The 20,155-nt window shown below is 39.3% G+C and overlaps 1 long non-coding RNA gene across 1 annotated transcript in view; it reads right to left on the bottom strand.

Moving 5' to 3' along the window:
* Nucleotides 1-5,130: 5,130 nt before the first annotated feature.
* The window catches only part of LOC134485600 (uncharacterized), a 54,420-nt gene continuing 39,395 nt past the window's right edge, over nt 5,131-20,155 (bottom strand). Inside the window, exon 4 of the long non-coding RNA XR_010063754.1 lies at nt 5,131-6,706. This is a non-coding gene — a long non-coding RNA (uncharacterized LOC134485600). The remainder of the gene's footprint in view (nt 6,707-20,155) is intronic.

Consider the following 20,155-nt stretch of genomic DNA (forward strand, 5'->3'; position numbering starts at 1 on the left):
CCACCATGATCAAGTAGGCTTCATCCCAGGCATGCAGGGATGGTTTAATATACGGAAAACCATCAACGTGATCCATTAAATAAACAAACTGAAAGAACAAAACCACATGATCATTTCATTAGATGCTGAGAAAGCATTTGACAAAATTCAACACCCCTTCATGATAAAAGTCCTGGAAAGAATAGGAATTCAGTCCCATACCTAAACATAGTAAAAGCCATATACAGCAAACCAGTTGCTAACATTAAACTAAATGGAGAGAAACTTGAAGCAATCCCACTAAAATCAAGGACTAGACAAGGCTGCCCACTCTCTCCCTACTTATTCAATATAATATTCCTCCGAAGTTAGAGGTAGCAGCAGATCATAAGCACTGAGCTAAACTCACAGGATGAGAGCAAGCAAGCATTAAAAGGTTTATTGACAGAAGCTGTGGGACAGATAAATTTGTATCTGCATTTTAATGAAAATAATTGTTTATGTTGGCAGAAACTAGCTTCTCCCTATCCAAAGAGACTGGGAGACGGGTATCAGGATGTCTTCCCTAAGGATGTATTTTAGAGGAATGACTTAGAAAAGACATTTAAGCTGTAAAACCAATGAAGATTCGATGGAAAAGGAGATTGGGTGTCTTTCTTGACACCTCTATCGTTCAGTCACAAGCAGTCAGTCTCCTATGTCTATGATACCCTTGCCTACACTCTCCTGCACTGGTTCACTGCCTGCACTCCCTGTGGCTATCCTCAGCTCTTTCCAAGACACTGACCGTGTCCTTTTCCTGAATGCATTCTCTTGTCAATTTTACTACAATCTTTCTAAGTTAAAATTACATCACACTGAACTTAAAACCATTCACTGACTTGGCAGGAACACTTGAATTCCTTTGTGATTGTTTCCAGCCCTACTTTTCAGAGCACCTCTACTTATTTTATTTTATTTTATTTTATTTTTAGCAGTAGTTCTCAATAAGAAGAGACATAGGAGACATTGGGCAGTGTCTGAAGATATTTGCTTGGTATCACAAAAGGGGAAGTATTGTTGGCATGCTGTGTGTGACTTCCAGTGATGAACTTTACTTACAATGCAACAGATAGCCTCCCACAAGAAAGCCAAAGCTGAGAAGCAATGTTTGATAGGAGGAACATGAGGAGTCAGGAGAACAGGCTGGAAAATGTGAGTTTCCTGACTAGGCATAGGGCAGGACTGTTATACAAATTCAGATATACATCAGAAATACTGAAATACTTCTATCACTTTTCCTGCTCTGAACTTCAGAAGATTAATATTGCTTTCTAAAAAGAATACCTAAGGGCCAAAGTCCCAAAGAAATATTGACCTGCATGAACATTTTTAACACATATAAATAATATTTGCAAGAAACACTTCATTATCTTCTGAGATTGTCTTTGAATATTTTACAGAAAAGCCATAGAACACTGACAGCAAAGCAAATGTATGTCATCTAGAGAAGTCAGAGCCGTGTCTGGTAGAGTATGATGGATTATTTCCAATGTACTGATTTCTTGTTGTTTCACGTATATATAAATTCATTTTATGACCCTGTGACTAATATGTTTGCTCTTCAGAGTCGCCATTAAATCAGGTTTATCATCCACCAGTTTGATAACTATTTAAAAATAGAATTCACTTTTTAAAATTGCCATCTGCCAAGGGCTGCTGTAGTTTGAACGGTTAAAGGCATGAAGGAGGTACAGACCCTTTCCTCCATTACCCCACATTCTTACATCTGTTGCTTGAATAAACATGACTCCCTTGCTTTGTCCCTCGGGCAGAGTGGGAACTGAATGTACATCCTCATGCATGCTGGGCCAGCATTTTACAGAGCCTCAGAACCAGTCCTTAACTGTGGCTTAATTAACTCCTTTCATGAGTTTTAGAAACACAAGTATTAAAACAAGGACAACATAAGTCTTTAATTAAGCTGTTTGTGAGTAAGAATCTAATAATCAACATCAGTCAAAAATCTCACCACATTAATGCTAAAGTGTATGTGTACATACGGGTGTGTATTTATGTGTATCTAACTCCCAGAAACGTCTCATAAAATGTAACTTCTGTTCTGTACAATAAGTTTTCAAAAGTTGCCTTTAATCAACAGTATTTATGAACATTTTCCTGAGTTGAATTTATATTTCTAAATAACCTAAAACTGAGTCTAAGACTGGATCAAGACAAGCCATCTGAAATGACATAAGTTCCCCTCAACCATGAAATTGTTTTTATTGAATTATTCCATTGCCTATTGTATTGGGAACTTTTTCCATGCTGTGACAAAAATATCCAACAAAAGCAGCTGAAGAAAGAGTGGGGTTTCTCTGGCTCACGGTTTGAAGGTTTCATCCACGATGACCAGGAAGGCATGGCAATAGGAGTGTGTGAGTAGGTAATGTGGTTGTGATGTCGGGAAGCAGAGGACAGTGAATGCTTGTTTTCTGTTCCCTTCTCTTCAGGTTACTACTCCAGCCATCCACATTCAGAGTAGGTCTTTCTCTTCAGTCGGACCTTTCAGGAAGTGCCCTCATAGACACACTTAGGAGTGAAGTTCCATGGTCATTTTAAATCAATTTGACACTGAGATTGAACACACACTTGTATCATCATGTATTGTCAGAAGTAAGGTTCATTTCTATACTCATTATGAAGATATTATTCTCTAAAGAATAATTATTAAATGAAGACAGGCTCAGAATTAATTAGAGAAATCTTGTCTTCTCTTAGAAGATTATTTCATATTTATTTGAAACATAGTCAAGGTTAGTCAACTTTGCTTCCCTCTGACCAATAATTGCTAGGAAGCCTGAGGCAGTATTCAGGCCTATGTACCACAATGCATAGAAAATTTCACAACATATATTGTGCACTAAGCTTATTTTTGGCCTTGACTTATTCCCTGTCTTCTCATTCCTTCCCAACCTCATTTTCCTTAAAAAACATTCTTAAATTGTATGAATAAATCATAATTTTATGAACAGCTGCCTCAAGTCTGTTTTTGAAATAGACTTTCCATTTATGTTATCGTTTCCATATATTTTACTACTATGTGGGAAAATATTCTATCTCCTTTAAAATATTATCTCATTTTATTATTACCATAACCCTGCTAGAATATATTAAATTATGGTTTATACATTAAAAGACTGAGATGTAGAGTTTGCCCAAGGCCAATAGCTTGTCATGCCCAATAGTAAATAGATAAACCCTGATTTAGATGATACACATACACAACCACGTGTGTATATGTATTTTACATGAATATAAATTGTGTTCATTCTTTCTATAAGCGTAAGTAGTTAATGTTGTATTCACCCTAAACCCACATGCCACCAATTTGTTAAGTTTATGTCTTTAACTTAAGAAGTATTATTGTGGGTCTGAGACACCGCCGGAACCTGAAGGGACTGACCAGATAAACAGTTCTTTGCACCCAAATCCCATGGGAGGGAGAGCTAAACGTTCAGAGAGGCAGACACGCCTGAGAAACCAGAAGAGACTGCACTCTGCCCACATCTCTGACTCCAGAGGAAAACACCAAACGCCATCTGGAACCCTGGTGCACGGAAGCTCCCGGAAAGGGCGGCGCAGATCTTCCTGGTTGCTGCCGCCGCAGAGAGCTCACAGGCAGCACCCCACGAGCAAACTTGAGCCTCGGAACCACAGGTAAGACCAACTTTTCTGCTCCAAGAGATCTGACTGGTGGCCTCAGGACACACAGAGGCAAAATTCCTCTAGGACCAGACACTTCCAGTTTTTAGCGGGATTCACAACCTCGCGGATCCCTGCCCGAAGCTGGAAAGAACCCAGATGCCCTTCAACAGAGTAATGGATACAGAAAATGTGGTACATCTACACAATGGAATATTACTCAGCTATCAAAAACAATGCCTTTATGAAATTCATAGGCAAATGGTTGGAACTGGAAAATATCATCCTGAATGAGGTAACCCAATCACAGAAAAACACACATGGTATGCACTCATTGATAAGTGGCTATTAGCCCAAATGCTTGAATTACCCTAGATGCATAGAACACATGAAACTCAAGATGGATGATCAAAATGTGAATGCTTCACTCCTTCTTTAAAAGGGGAACAAGAATATCCTTGGCAGGGAATAGAGAGGCAAAGATTAAAACAGAAACAGAAGGAACACCCATTCAGAGCCTGCCCCACATGTGGCCCATACATATACAGCCACCCAATTAGACAAGATGGATGAAGCAAAGAAGTGCAGACCGACAGGAGCCGGATGTAGATCTCTCCTGAGAGACACAGCCAGAATACAGCAAATACAGAGGCGAATGCCAGCAGCAAACCACTGAACTGAGAACAGGACCCCCGTTGAAGGAATCAGCGAAAGAACTGGAAGAGCTTGAAGGGGCTCGAGACCCCTTATGAACAACAATGCCAAGCAACCAGAGCTTCCAGGGACTAAGCCACTATCTAAAGACTATACATGAACTGACCGTGGACTCTGACCTCATAGGTAGCAATGAATATCCTAGTAAGATCACCAGTGGAAGGGGAAGCCCTTGGTCCTGCTAAGGCTGAACCCAAAGTGAACGTGATTGTTGGGGGGAGGGCGGCAATGGGGGGAGGATGGGGAGGGGAACACCCATAAAGAAGGGGAGTGGGAGGGGTGAGGGGGATGTTGGCCCGGAAACCAGGAAAGGGAATAACAATCGAAAGGTAAATAAGAAATACTCAAGTTAAAAAAAAATTAAAAAAAAAGTATTGTTGTGATTCTACATCTTGCTTTCCTTCCTGCTCTGCTCTAAACCTGTGCTTCCTTTGTCTGTGATTTCAGTAAGTTAAGTTTCATTCACTCATAGAAAAGTCAGTTACCTTTCCAGTACCACAGTTCCAAAGGTACATTAGGGTAGTTCAAGTGCCACATTGGGATTTTATAAGCATCAAAGAAGGAGTCTATAAGAGGGTTTTATAAACCTTTCTTTTCTTTTCTTTAATTGTTATTTTTTTCTTTTTCTTTCTTTTTTTTTAACACTCCAGATTTTATTCCCCTCCTGGTCTATGGTCTGACTGTTCCACATTCCATACCTCCTCCCCACTCCCCTGTCTCTACAAAGATGTCCCCACTCCACCCTCCCCATCAGACCTCCCCACTCCCTGGGGCCTCCAGTCTCTTGAGGGTTAGGTGCATCTTCTCTGACTGAACCCAGACCCAGAAGTCCTCTGTTGTATATGTGCTGGGGTTAGCAGTCCAGTGTCTGAGAGATCTTGGGGGTCTAGGTTGAGACTGCTGGTCCTCCTACAGGGTGGCCCTCCTCCTCAGTTTCTTTCAGCTTTTCCTTAATTCACTATAGGGGTCAGCAGCTTCTGTCCATTGGTTGGGTGCACATATCTGCATCTGACTCTTTCAGTTGTTTTTCTTTCAGAGGGCAGTCATGATAGGTCCCTTTTTGTGAGTACTCCCTAGCCTCAATAATAGTGTCAGACCTTGGGGCCTCCCCTTGAGCTGGGTCCCCCTTTGGACCTGTCGCTGGACCTTCTTTTCCTCAGGCTCTTCTCCACTTCCATCCCTGCAATTCTTTCAGACAGGAACAATTATGGATCAGAGTTTTGACTGTGGGATGGCAACCCCATCCCTCATTCGAGGCCCTGTCTTTCTGTTGGAAGTGGGCTCTACAAATTCCCACTCCTCATTGTAGGGCATTTCATCCTGGATTACCCCCTTTGAGTCCTGAGAATCTCTCACCTCCCAGGTCTCTGGTACATTCTTGGGAGAGGGGGGTCCTTCCAACCTTCTACCTCCTGAGGTTGCCTGTTTCCATTCTTTCTATTTTCATCGTGATTATTCACCAATGTTTTTATTTGGTTCAGAAGTTATATAGTTATATTTAACAGGCATTGGCTTTACACACATGGCAAATATGAGGTGAATTTGCTGATTGAAGATTGACTTTGACATTTGCTTCAGTAATTTCAGAATGATAACAAGAGAGTTTCTCATTCTCTGAGATTGTTTTAAATGTCACTCAGTCCAAAAGCAGCATCACACAATAACTTCTTACGGCTTTCACACAATAACTTCTTAGTGCTACAATAACTTCTTAAGACTTACAATTTAGTGATCTGTACATTTAGCTCATTTTCTAAATCACTTATTTTATAAATCATTGTCTTTATTACTTTTCAAGAGATTAAACATGCAATGGAGTGGAAAGTCATATGCATGTCTGTGTGTGTTCATATTTACATATGTAAAGAAATATAAATATATATATGTTTATATATATTTGTGTGTATATATACACTCACAAATATATATATATAAAGCCTCAAACACATAGAAAGACATCAGCATTGATGGGTAAGGATATATTGTTGGTTACCATCACGAATATGAAATATTTCCTCTATAAACCATAAATATAGCAACAGTAAATAACACTGATTTATTTTCCAGCCATAAATTTTATCATGTGTAACTTTTAATTTTTTTTCAAAATCTATTTTTAATGATGGTTCTTAAATGTTTTAACCTCCCTTGTAGCCCACCACCCACCAAGAGTTAGTGGGAAAGAAAGGATACAGGAGAGAAGTGGACCTGTTTAGAAAGGTTCTTTGAAGCAACTCCTGTCTGTGGTGTCTGGAAATCAGCAGTTCTGTTTACAGGTCAGCAGTGGCTCTGTCCACTCACAAACTCTTCATGGACCAGCAGTCCAGTTCTGTAGGGATAACAAACATGAGTTAGCAGCAGTGTCACTACCTGGCAGAGGCAGCCGACCTCAGCCTGGGCTTTAGTCAGCAGGAGGAACCAGGAGGGATGTTCCTCTCTCAGGGAAATGAAGATCAGCAAAGACAGGAAACCCACAAACATCACATAGCTAGCTCTATAAGCAAGCCAAGCTCAGCCTCTGTGACTGTCCATCGAGTCCTTTTTACCCGCCAAACATCACATGTCCTCTACAGCTCTTGCCTCAGCACATTAGTATGTCTCAACCGACATCACTTTGCCGATTGGCCTGAGTCCACAGAAGCGGCACAAAACTGCAGCACATCCCCAGAAGTTTATTGGTGTGTTTCTCACCATGGAGTCCCAACAAATGCACCAAGTGTGCAGTGTGAAGCAGATGAATACATCATGTTGTTGCAAAGAATCCATCACGTGTCCTTTCATGTGCTTGCTTTAGCAGAACATCATTTTACCTATGTCTGCTTCAGCTAAATGTTCCTTCATGAGTCTGCCTTAGTCTTTCTCCTGTGTACACTTCAGTTAAACAGTCCTCCATGTGTTTGCCCCAGCAAAACACCATCCAACCGACTATCCAAAGAACCCTATAGTTTCCACTTCAATCATGCTTTCTCTCTATATATCCAATGATGTGAGAATACAGCTTTGATGCCTTGATGGAGTTACTTAGCATGCTTCACATTCTTCCCCATCTTTAAGGTAAGTTGACTTCGAAGCCAATTAATTCCCTTCTAAATTTAGTACTGTTACTCTAGTAACTTGACTATGCACTTGACACTTTCCACGTTCTATTACTATTATGTTAAACTTGGGGTCACCTTTGCACTTGGCTTCCTTAAGGAGCATTCAGCTGCAATCAGAGATGCTCACTTCCAACACACGTACCACAGCTAGGAAGCAGAAAGACCAGCTAGGCTGTATATTTCATACTTGGAAATCATGTTTCAAGTTATTGAGATGATAATAGAAGAGGCCCTCCATTGTCTCTGTGCTCATTCTAACACATTTGCCCTCAGTTGTGTTAGAACAGCCTTTCAACGTTTTGAAAAACACATTCTTTTTGCACATACTGTGTTCCAAGGACATTCTCAAGTCGTTTTGCTTGAAGGATATGGCAGTGTTTTACTACTGCACCAAGCTGAATTCTTATAGCAGCTTCTGAGCCAGGAAGAATTATGTTTTTATCTTCCTGTCCTATTCATGCTCCATAGCCTTGGACATATATTCTCCTTACATACAGTCTCATGTCAATGGCAGATGAAATGAGTTTCGAAATAATATCCAAACTTGAGATTCATAAATTGTTTTTTCATATTTCCAAGTTATATGTACTATTGATATTTTTGTATGCTATATTTACATCACTGTGACCAAATGCATGACAAAAAATAACTTACAGGAAGAAATAGTTATCGTGGCATATGATTTCTGTTCATATGAATTGTGAATTTCAGTGAATTGTGGCAGGGAACCCATGGTAGCCAGCCTGTTTCCTCATAGCCTGCTTCACAGCAGTGGAAACAGAGTATGTTCACACCATAAAAGAACAGGGGGCCAAAGCAGAACATGGCAGGAAACAAGAGCTAGCCTATCACAGCCAAAGGCTCTCCCTGAGTGACTGGCTTCAGTTAGCTAGGTCCAACCTCCTTAAAGTACCACAGTCTCCAAAAACAGTGACATACAGCTTGGAAACAAACATTGAAAACATGAACTTTGGGGGGAATATTTTACATTTGAGCTATAATGTGTGGGGTTTGGAGAGCTCTCAGATAAATGTGAAATTCTGAAGAAGGTATATTGGCTATTTGTGACACAATGACCATTTACTGAATGTCTATCTATCTGAGTGGACCTTTAACTAGGTACTAGGGATGCCAAGAACAAAAAAATCTGCCAGAGTTGGTAATTAGGCACACACTAGTGAAGGACACAAGACAGCATCATCAATATTAGGTTGAATATAAGTACATGACAATGAACAAGCACAAATAAAAACTCTGGAACAAAAAAGCAAGAGGATGAGTCCTACATTGTTTAGGCTCCTGCTAAAAAGCAGAAGTGTTGTTAAGATATTATTGGAATCAATCTGGAATCTTAGCCTATTTTAGCCCATTTTCACCCATTTAGTTCATCTCCACTGGCAGAGTCTAAAGTGGTGCTGTTGCTAATGACTAGAAATAAAAACAAACAGAAATGAACACCTGCCCTTGTCAACCGACCTGTCCTATAAGAAGTAACTTGCAAGTTTGGTGGAAATAATCATATGGCCTATTGTCTGTCCTTAGTCTCTCCATAGACCCTCTGTGTGTTGTTTTTCTGCCCTTGTGCTCAGTTCCCTCTCTGTAGTCTGACTTCCTTCACAAGTTGATGATTTTTGATCCACCATTGCTTGGCCTTTTATTGTGTTCTAATTCTACATGGTATTAAACTTGGCTCCTTAATATGAATGAAGACCATCTAAATCTACTGTGATCAGTTGAGTCTTTTCCTAGCTCATTATGGAACAGACAAAAGTACAGTTTTGTGCCCTTAGCTTTGGTCTCACAAGTACAAGAGGAAAAAGACACCTTTCTCAATTCCCCACAGGAAAATGATGGCATAACATGGTTTTGTGTCTATGGTAAACACTGGCCTTAAACTTGCTGTGTTAGGAAATACTTTAAAGCTTACTTTATTATTCTAAGATTAATAATTGGACCTCCATGACAATGGTAATAGGGATTAATGAATATGCTGAATTCTGTACAAAAGCTTTTATAAGTAGTAATAAAACAAAATCAAAATAATAAACAATTATGCTAAAAATGGAAAGCAAATAGTAGGAAGGCCCAATGTAATTCAGAAGAAAAAGAAAGTTTATTAGCATGATAATATTCTACTGAAAGAATATATTTTAGAAGTTAATTAGATATTAGCTTCCTTGGAAATTGACCTCATTAAAATAATATAACTAAAATGAGAGATGGGCACTGGTTTCTGTGGCTTCATTTATTTATTCCTTGCCACCAAGCCCCATCTCTTTTCTTTTCATTAAAAATATTTTGATGCGTAGTTTGGCTAGTTTTGCAATATTAGGCATGAATTTTCTCATTTGAATGGGCCTCACGTTCAACTGGACTACTGTTGCTTACCTCCAAGAATACAGAACACACTATTGCACCATTAAAGATATCATGCCAGTCCAATCATTGTGGATTGTGGGCTTTACCACCAGCTAAGTAGGATTAGTGATTTCTTCTCTTCCTTGGCAGCTTGCATAGCATCTTCTGAAACAATGAGATCTAGTCCCCAGGGTGGAGGCTTCCAGACCATTACCAACTCAAGTCTCCTAGTCCTGTGTCTGGTGTGGTGTATGGTGTCTTCAGCAATAGGGCCTTACTATCAAGTTTCCCCCACCCCATAAAATCTCAACAATATGGTTTCCTAAACAAGACCTTCATAGTGACAATAGCAGTTGTCATGCCAACACAGATAGGATACATTTCATAATGACCCAACCCTAGATGAAAAGATAGGCAGTAGATTCATTTTTCTTCAGGATCAAACTCCACAGTAGGTGATCCAATCCGAAGTGGTCAGTCCTAAATGAATATTATTAGCACAATAGTAAGTAAAGAAGATATCATAAATCGCAGAGGGAGTTAGGGATACATGGTAGAGATTGAAAAGAGAAGAGGGAAGGGTGGAAATTAAATACAGTGCTCATGCGTGAAATTCTCAAACAACAAAACATTTCAATTACAAAAAGCAAAATGAAAAGAAAAGAGTTTTCCAATGCACATATCCATCATTTTGTCAGCGACACTGAGAAGAGCCAAAGCAGAGGATCACTGTCCGCTTCAGTCACAGGCAGACTGGAAGAGCACACGACCCAACAAGTTACACACTTCTGTTATTTCTATTTTCTTACTGGTACCTGAAAGTTCCTATGTTCTCTCTTTCAGAAGAAAGAAATATCTGTACCCAGAATATCATCTATTATGAGAGGTTTCTAGTCAACTCTAATGTAAGTGCATTTCAGCTCGTCAGCAGGCAAAGTGAAAGCATGTGTTTTAAGTGTTCGGGGAAAACATTACCAGGAAGTGCACAGAAACGAGAACGTCAGCCATTAGTGATGGCTCCAACTGCTCCTTTCCTCTGCATGACATTTATTACTAGATTAAAATGCCGTATCACTCATTTACCGTCCAAAGGGTCTTAGATTTTTTTTCATCTTTTATTCATTATAGCTAGTGTTGGGTTTCATATCATTTCTCTCAAGTATAACATGCATTTGACTATCTCTATTGTATTCCCTCCCTTTATCCTCAACACTTTTTAACCTCCCACTGGTGTCCTCCCTTCCTTCATTCATGTATGCTTTTATATGAATATACAAAAAGAATTCTAGTAATGACAAGTGGAAGAAAACATATCTTTGTCTTTCTGCATTTGCCTTATTTTTAACACGATTATCTTCAGTTGCAACAATTTTCTAACAAATGAAACAGTTTTGTTCTACTTTAGGGGTGAACTAAAATCCATTGTGTGCATATACTACATTTTCTTTATTGTTTATGCATTGACAGTTAGCCCAATTTTGAAATTTGGGTCTTGTGAATAATGCTACAATAAATATGGATGTATAGGAAACATATGGCCTTAAAGTCCTTTGGATATACATCCAGAAGTGGTATAGCTGAATGACATCATTCTTATACATTTAGATTTTTTGAGAAACCTCAATATTATTTTGATAATTCCTACAACAGTTTACATACCTGCCTACAATATATAAGGGTTCCCTTGTCCAGACATCTTTGGTAGAATTTGTTATTGTTTGTTTTCGTAATGGTAGTTTCTTTGACTGCTTATCACAAGGCAGGCTCTGTAATAGATGCCTAGACTCTGAGTGAAGTGACATTTTTTTTTTGGTTGGATTTTTTTTTTTTATTAACTTGAGTATTTCTTATATACATTTCGAGTGTTATTCCCTTTCCCGGTTTCCGGGCAAACATCCCCCTCCCCCCTCCCCTTCCTTATGGGTGTTCCCCTCCCAACCCTCCCCCATTGCCGCCCTCCCCCCATAGACTAGTTCACTGGGGGTTCAGTCTTAGCAGGACCAAGGGCTTCCCCTTCCACTGGTGCTCTTACTAGGATATTCATTACTACCTATGGGGTCAGAGTCCAGGGTCACTCCATGTATAGTCTTTAGGTAGTGGCTTAGTCCCTGGAAGCTCTGGTTGCTTGGCATTGTTGTACTTTTGGGGTCTCGAGCCCCTTCAAGCTCTTCCAGTTCTTTCTCTGATTCCTTCAATAGGGGACCTATTCTCAGTTCAGTGGTTTGCTGCTGGCATTCCCCTCTGTATTTGCTGTATTCTGGCTGTGTCTCTCAAGAGCGATCTACATCCGGCTCCTGTCGGTCTGCACTTCTTTGCTTCATCCATCTTGTCTAATAGGGTGGCTGTATATGTATGGGCCAAATGTGGGGCAGGCTCTGAATGGGTGTTCCTTCAGTCTCTGTTTTAATCTTTGCCTCTCCCTTCCCTGCCAAGGGTATTCTTTTTCCTCATTTAAAGAAGGAGTGAAGCATTCACATTTTGATCATCCGTCTTGAGTTTCGTTTGTTCTAGGGATCTAGGGTAATTCAAGCATTTGGGCTAATAGCCACTTATCAATGAGTGCATACCATGTATGTCTTTCTGTGATTGGGTTAGCTCACTCAGGATGATGTTTTCCAGTTCCAACCATTTGCCTACGAATTTCATAAACTCGTTGTTTTTGATAGCTGAGTAATATTCCATTGTGTAGATGTACCACATTTTCTGTATCCATTCCTCTGTTGAAGGGCATCTGGGTTCTTTCCATTTTCTGGCTATTATAAATAAGGCTGCGATGAACATAGTGGAGCACGTGTCTCTTTTATATGTTGAGGCATCTTTTGGGTATATGCCCAAGAGAGATATAGCTGGATCCTCAGGCAGTTCAATGTCCAATTTTCTGAGGAACCTCCAGACTGATTTCCAGAATGGTTTTACCAGTCTGCAATCCCACCAACAATGGAGGAGTGTTCCTCTTTCTCCACATCCTCACCAGCATCTGCTGTCACCTGAGTTTTTGATCTTAGCCAATCGCACTGGTGTGAGGTGAAATCTCAGGGTTGTTTTGATTTGCATTTCCCTTATGACTAAAGATGTTGAACATTTCTTTAGGTGTTTCTCAGCCATTCGGCATTCCTCAGCTGTGAATTCTTTGTTTAGCTCTGAACCCCATTTTTTAATAGGGTTATTTGTTTCCCTGCGGTCTAACTTCTTGAGTTCTTTGTATATTTTGGATATAAGGCCTCTATCTGTTGTAGGATTGGTAAAGATCTTTTCCCAATCTGTTGGTTGCCGTTTTGTCCTAACCACAGTGTCCTTTGCCTTACAGAAGCTTTGCAGTTTTATGAGATCCCATTTGTCGATTCTTGATCTTAGAGCATAAGCCATTGGTGTTTTGTTTAGGAAATTTTTTCCAGTGCCCATGTGTTCCAGATGCTTCCCTAGTTTTTCTTCTATTAGTTTGAGTGTGTCTGGTTTGATGTGGAGGTCCTTGATCCACTTGGACTTAAGCTTTGTACAGGGTGATAAGGATGGATCGATCTGCATTCTTCTACATGTTGCCCTCCAGTTGAACCAGCACCATTTGCTGAAAATGCTATCTTTTTTCCATTGGATGGTTTTGGCTCCTTTGTCAAAAATCAAGTGACCATAGGTATGTGGGTTCATTTCTGGGTCTTCAACTCCATTCCATTGGTCTATCTGTCTGTCTCTGTACCAATACCATGCAGTTTTTATCACTATTGCTCTGGAATACTGCTTGAGTTCAGGGATAGTGATTCCCCCTGAAGTCCTTTTATTGTTGAGGATAGCTTTAGCTATCCTGGGTTTTTTGTTATTCCAGATGAATTTGCAAATTGTTCTAACTCTTTGAAGAATTGGATTGGTATTTTGATGGGGATTGCATTGAATCTGTAGATCGCTTTTGGTAAAATGGCCATTTTTACTATATTAATCCTGCCAATCCATGAGCATGGGAGATCTTTCCATCTTCTGAGGTCTTCTTCAATTTCTTTCCTCAGTGTCTTGAAGTTCTTATTGTACATATCTTTTACTTGCTTGGTTAAAGTCACACCAAGGTACTTTATATTATTTGGGTCTATTATGAAGGGTGTCGTTTCCCTAATTTCTTTCTCGGCTTGTTTCTCTTTTGTATAGAGGAAGGCAACTGATTTATTTGAGTTAATTTTATACCCAGCCACTTTGCTGAAGTTGTTTATCAGCTTTAGTAGTTCTCTGGTGGAACTTTTGGGATCACTTAAATATACTATCATATCATCTGCAAATAGTGATATTTTGACCTCTTCTTTTCCGATCTGTATCCCCTTGATCTCCTTTTGTTGTCTGATTGCTCTGGCTAGAAATTCAAGAACTATATTGAATAAGTAGGGAGAGAGTGGGCAGCCTTGTCTAGTCCCTGATTTTAGTGGGATTGCTTCAAGTTTCTCTCCACTGAGTTTAATGTTAGCTACTGATTTGCTGTATATGGCTTTTACTATGTTTAGGTATGGGCCTTGAATTCCTATTCTTTCCAGGACTTTTATCATGAAGGGGTGTTGAATTTTGTCAAATGCTTTCTCAGCATCTAATGAAATGATCATGTGGTTCTGTTCTTTCAGTTTGTTTATATAATGGATCACGTTGATGGTTTTCCGTATATTAAACCATCTCTGCATGCCTGGGATGAAGCCTACTTGATCATGGTGGATGATTGTTTTGATGTGCTCTTGAATTCGGTTTGCCAGAATTTTGTTGAGTATTTTTGCGTCGATATTCATAAGGGAAATTGGTCTGAAGTTCTCTTTCTTTGTTGTGTCTTTGTGTGGTTTAGGTATAAGAGTAATTGTGGCTTCGTAGAAGGTATTCGGTAGTGATCCATCTGTTTCAATTTTGTGGAATAGTTTGGATAATATTGGTATGAGGTCTTCTATGAAGGTTTGATAGAATTCTGCACTAAACCCATCTGGACCTGGGCTCTTTTTGATTGGGAGACCTTTAATGACTGCGTGAAGTGACATTTATACCAAGTGACATTTATATCCATGGCATTGTTTATTTATTTATTTAATTGTTTTGCCTTGCTTCATTCCCCAAAAACTAAAGGCTCTCAGAATAAATAGAAGACCCCGAAGTATAAGAAAAAGAACATGAGGGACAAAGGAGAGGGTTGCCAAACACTCTATTGTGACTATTTATATCACCAAAATACAGAGGTTAAAATCAACCCTAAGGTATGGAATTGTGAGATATGACTTTTGGAGAAATGATTGCCACAGATAATTTGTGATTGGGATAAGTGTCCTTTAAAAGAGAAAACAAAGATAACTCCCTATACTATGTAAGGGTACAAATAGGTCCCAGTTCAGAGACAAACATTAGGCCCTTAAATAGGTAATAAATCTACCAGCATCTTCATCTTGGAATTTACAAGGAAATAGTTCATGGTATTTATAGACTACAAAGCTATGTCATTTTGTTTCAGCAGCCCAAGACAACTAAGATGAAATGTTAGTAGGCAAGAAGGCACAGTGGCAGAGGCAACGTGGATCAGAGCCTGAGGTTATGGGGTAAGCAATAGTGTGAAAGCTTCCTTTGCACCTTAAGTTTGATCTGGAAGTCTGGTTGAGGGTGGGGAATCAGAGTTACCTGACTAGAGGACAGAGCGAATGATAAAGCATTCAGATTTTACAGACACAGTTGGACAGTAGGCTTTTCTGTAGTGAAGAAACAAGACGGACGCTGAAGAAGCTCGGGATAATACTACAAAGTGTTCATTCGAGAGGAAATAACCAAAACCTTATGGGACAAGTAACGCATTATTAGCTCAGAGCTCTGAGCTAACATATGAATGTCCTAGCATCCAATTCCAGGAAACAATGAACTTCACTGCAGCAAATAGGTATGTTAGCACACAAGACTCCAAAAGCAATGAGCATATCTGATAGCAATGTCGTTAGAATGATAAATTAGTGCTTTGGACATTTTCGAAAGAAATTTCCATCAACAGGAATTACAGGTGTTGACAAGCTTGCTCAGCAGTACTGCAATTAATTCTAAGTCATCAACTATTACACTACATACTCACTGGGAATTCTTATGTGAACAAAATGTAATCTTTGTCCTTTAACAAAAAAGAACACTAAAATTACAAGCTTGGAATCAGCCAGATTACAACTTAGAGTTCTGTCCTTCTGGCTAGCCATGGGGAATTAGTCAAGCAATTCTTAGTTTTCTCGCTTGTCAAATGAAAATGATAATGCCCAGTTCATAAGGCTGAAAATGAAGATGAAGTACCACATAACCAGGGGTCAGTCAATATAAGCTGCTATTATCCTTTGACATTTTACAGATAAACATACTTAATTACGGATGAATCTATTGTGATGTATTTGCTTCCTTCTAATTTATACTTGATCTCTCCTGGGGTTTTTGGCAGGAAATACAAGCATTATAGAATTAATAAGCTGCACTCTTGTTCTAAAGCATCTCTGAAAATCCTTAATTGCTGAAGTTCTTGTCTTAGAGGAAATAAATGTAAAAATAGATAAACCATAGGAGGTATTGTTTTTAACACATTAGATGCCCTTAAACCCAAAAGTAACCCAGGACTATGAAACTACAAATTCCAGGTTTAGAATCTGTGATTGTTTGAATAAGAAATGAGCCCATAAATCTGTGTATTTGAACACCCAGAGCCTAGTTATGATCACTGGTTGAGGAGATTATAGAACATCTATGACAGAGAAACTTATTAGAGGAAGTATGTTACTGAGTTGGGTTTTGTGGGCTCATAGACTCCCCACTTCCTGTGCTGTCTCTCTAAAATGTGATCAGCCAGTTTTCTGCTTCTACCACCACAATTGTGTTGCCTTGCTTTTCCTGACGTGACGGAACAGAATATATCATAAGTGACTCTTGGCAGGTACTTCATCACAGAATCAGGAAAGTAACAGCACAGAGGAAGTGAACAGAGTAAAAAAAAATAGAGATCGATTGAAGTGGAAGATGTATTCAGTAATTTATATGAGTTTTTGCCACTTCACATGAATCTATATCTAAAGAATTAGACTGTCAGGGAAGGCGTGCCCTGATTCAAATTATACTGAAATGTAAATGACATTAACCCCAATCGTCTCCGTGCAAGGACTCCACTTGTCTCCATTTAAGGATCAGGCCTGATTTCAAAACAGGCCTGTAAGGCACCAGCTTCAGGAATAGACCATAAGTCCCAGAAACTAAGTCATAAGACACCAGAATAAGACAATAAAATTCCCCACCTGAGGAACAACCTGAAGCCAGAAGCTACAGTCTCTGGTACTTAGCACCTCATAGTAAAACAGGAGGGGACTAAGTAAAGCAGCCTTTGTTCTACCTCTGGAGGAACTGCAGAGCTCTAACTCCTGCCAGATAGTTCAAGTCTCAGGAAGAAAAAGGGAAGTGTTGAAAGGTGATTTTAGCCTTTATTTCTAAGTTCTAAAAAGTTCACCACGAGTTTATACAAACATTCCAATCATAAATTGAATAAAAAGTTTACAACAGAGAATGTTTACATGCATATTCATTAAGAGTAATTATCTGGCTAAACATTCATCATTTGCCACTAGCTCTACAGGTTCATAACTCTACAGGTTCGTGGATAGTTAAAGACCATAACTAAGCTATCCGTAAAGTTGTGTGTAGATAAACCCATTCAATACGCTATCTTCTGTCCTTGCACCTATAGTAAATCCTTACTTCCCTCTTTATGGTTAATGGTTTTACAACCTCTTGGAATGTGCTCTAAGTTGTAAATGTCTTCTTGCTGTCTCAGAAATATTAACTTTTGACACTTAAGGGCTGAAAGAGGTCTCATTACAGATTTGACATCAGAAGTAATTTAATAGCAGTCCTATTATAAAAGAGGCCTTACTGTCTTTGTCTGGGTCGCCATTTTAGAGAATGGTTGACCCTTGTAGCTGTTTCTGCACAATAAGTACTGTTTGCTTTTGCATACTATCTGAGCCTCGGGTCTTCCTTCAGTGATTTTTTCAGACCCTTACATTAAATAGTAGAGAAGTTCGAAACCTGGACTACAAAAAAATTCTGGCCTTGAGGGCAATTCTATAACTGGTATTTCCCATGATATCAGGGTCAACAAGGACTGACAATCCCAACAGTAAATTCCAAAGTGTGAAAAAGTAGACCTTTTTATAAATTTCTGTTCAGATTAAATGAAACACTGGTTGCCAAGCCTTCTTATGACATTCTGAGTCAGGGAGAATATAGGCCTGATTTTGTGAACTATGTAAAATGCTGATTTCTCTGCCCTCATATCTTGTTTCAAACTGGATACTGCATTGTAATGTGAAGTGGAAACTTAAGGGTTCTTTGGAAAGTGTTGGTGTTTTCTTGGGGGAAACATGTGAAGGAGTGTTTTCCTGAAGTAGACACAGGTGAAAGGACACTATTATTGGGAACATGGCTGGGAGATAGCCAGATTATCTTAAGATATGAAGAGAGCCTGCCCAAGTATTAAGGTGAATCTTTCTTTCCTTTTTTTAAAATTATATCTTTATTTTCTGATACAAGTACACTGTAGCTGTCTCCAAACACACCAGAATAGATGGCTGTGAGCCACCATGTGGTTGCTGGGAATTGAACTCAGGACCTCTGGAAGAGCAGTCAGTGAGTGCTCTTAACCGCTGAGCCATCTCTCCAACCCCCTATTGAGGTGATTCTTGAAAATCTTATTTTTCCTGTGTCATTATGGGAACTAGCTCAGATAAATAACTACAGTCAGTGTATTAATTTACTAACTACATTTATATTAAAAATAATTCATTTTACAGGAGAATATGTCCAGGACAAAGACTGAGATAGGGAAGTGTAGGAAAAGCCCAATAGCCTGGGCAACTCCTCTGTGAAGAATATACCTTTCCTGGTAGGACAGCACCCAGCCTGTGAATAATTTGAGAGGAAAAAAAAAATCTTGCTCATACCAAAGCAAGAGAATTTTTTCTCTAATAATTAGTCACAAAATACAGATGAGAGCTTTGAAGAGTGAAGAACAGAATTGACAGTAACATGTGGGAAACAAATGAATACATATGGAACAAGGAAGTATTTCTAAATCTTCCTAAAGCACTCTTGCATGCCCCATTAGTCAGCAAAGAAGCTAGAGAAATCTGCAGGCTTCAGAGAGACTACCTATGAGCCACACTTGGGCCACTAAGAAGAAGCTGCTTAAAACTATGTGTCAGGAGCAGGACAAGGAAAGTAGTTTAAAATTTGTACTAAATTTCAAATAATTTGTTTTACATCAGATAAAATGATATTGAATGTAGGTGAGTATGCTACAGTGTTGGGTCAGATTTCTTGACCAAGTTTAATGCACTAAAACTGCTCTTCAGTGCTATTGCTGCTGAGGATACCCTATAGGATCACTTCCTTTCTGTCACACAGTTGCTAATAACCAAAATTCGTGTGCAGACTGCAGAAGAGCTTGGCAGATAATGAGGATTTAACAAACAGGTGGCAAGTCATGTGAACACCAGGGTGCACAGGGAAGGAGAGAGAAATGAATGGATTTTGACTATTATAACAGGGAGGGTGCTAGTTAGTGAGAAATACTGTAACTAAAGGAAGCATGGCTAAAGAAGTCACTGGTTTTGCCTGAGAGAGAAAGGGAGTTGAGTTTCATCCCAGTCATAAAGGAAGAATGAGGCTTAGTCTGATCAAACTATGCCAAGCAATAAAGGGAATCTTTCTTTAATGTAGTATTTTTATTAAGTTTTTGATAATGTTATAAAATGTGCATTGGCATTCTCTAACTGCTTCCCCTTCCCACTCCATGCCTCCTAGATTCATCTCATCTTTTCCACTTCCTGTCCTCCTTTTTCAAGTTAGCCCATTCTCAAAATGAAAGGGTAGAAGCCTAGAGCTCAGAAATATTTCAACACTGCCATCCTTCTTATTCCTTTAACACTTCAATTAAATTTACAAGTCATTTCTTCCAGAATGCTAATTTATTCTTATTTACACATTGAAGCACACTAAAATAACAATACTACAATTAGTAGAAAGGAGTACATTTCAGACCCTATAACAGAAACACTTTTAAATGTATACCTTAGCACAACTCAGAAGGAAAATTGGCAACCTTTCAAAACATATCTTTGGGGATGTGGGGACAATCTGACCGATCTCCTGGGTGGATCCAGCTGATCTGACTGACTAGGCAGGTGTCCCCACCCTTCCTCCCGCATGCTTCATGTGTCCTGCCAGAAGCTGCCTGCTGGAAAGAGGGAAAGCTTCCCTGGTCTTTAGTCAAGGGTATAAGAGTAGCTGCGAGAAGCAATGGGCAAGCT

Source organism: Rattus norvegicus, chromosome 2 (assembly GCF_036323735.1).
Source record: "Rattus norvegicus strain BN/NHsdMcwi chromosome 2, GRCr8, whole genome shotgun sequence".
Classification (NCBI taxonomy): domain Eukaryota; kingdom Metazoa; phylum Chordata; class Mammalia; order Rodentia; family Muridae; genus Rattus; species Rattus norvegicus.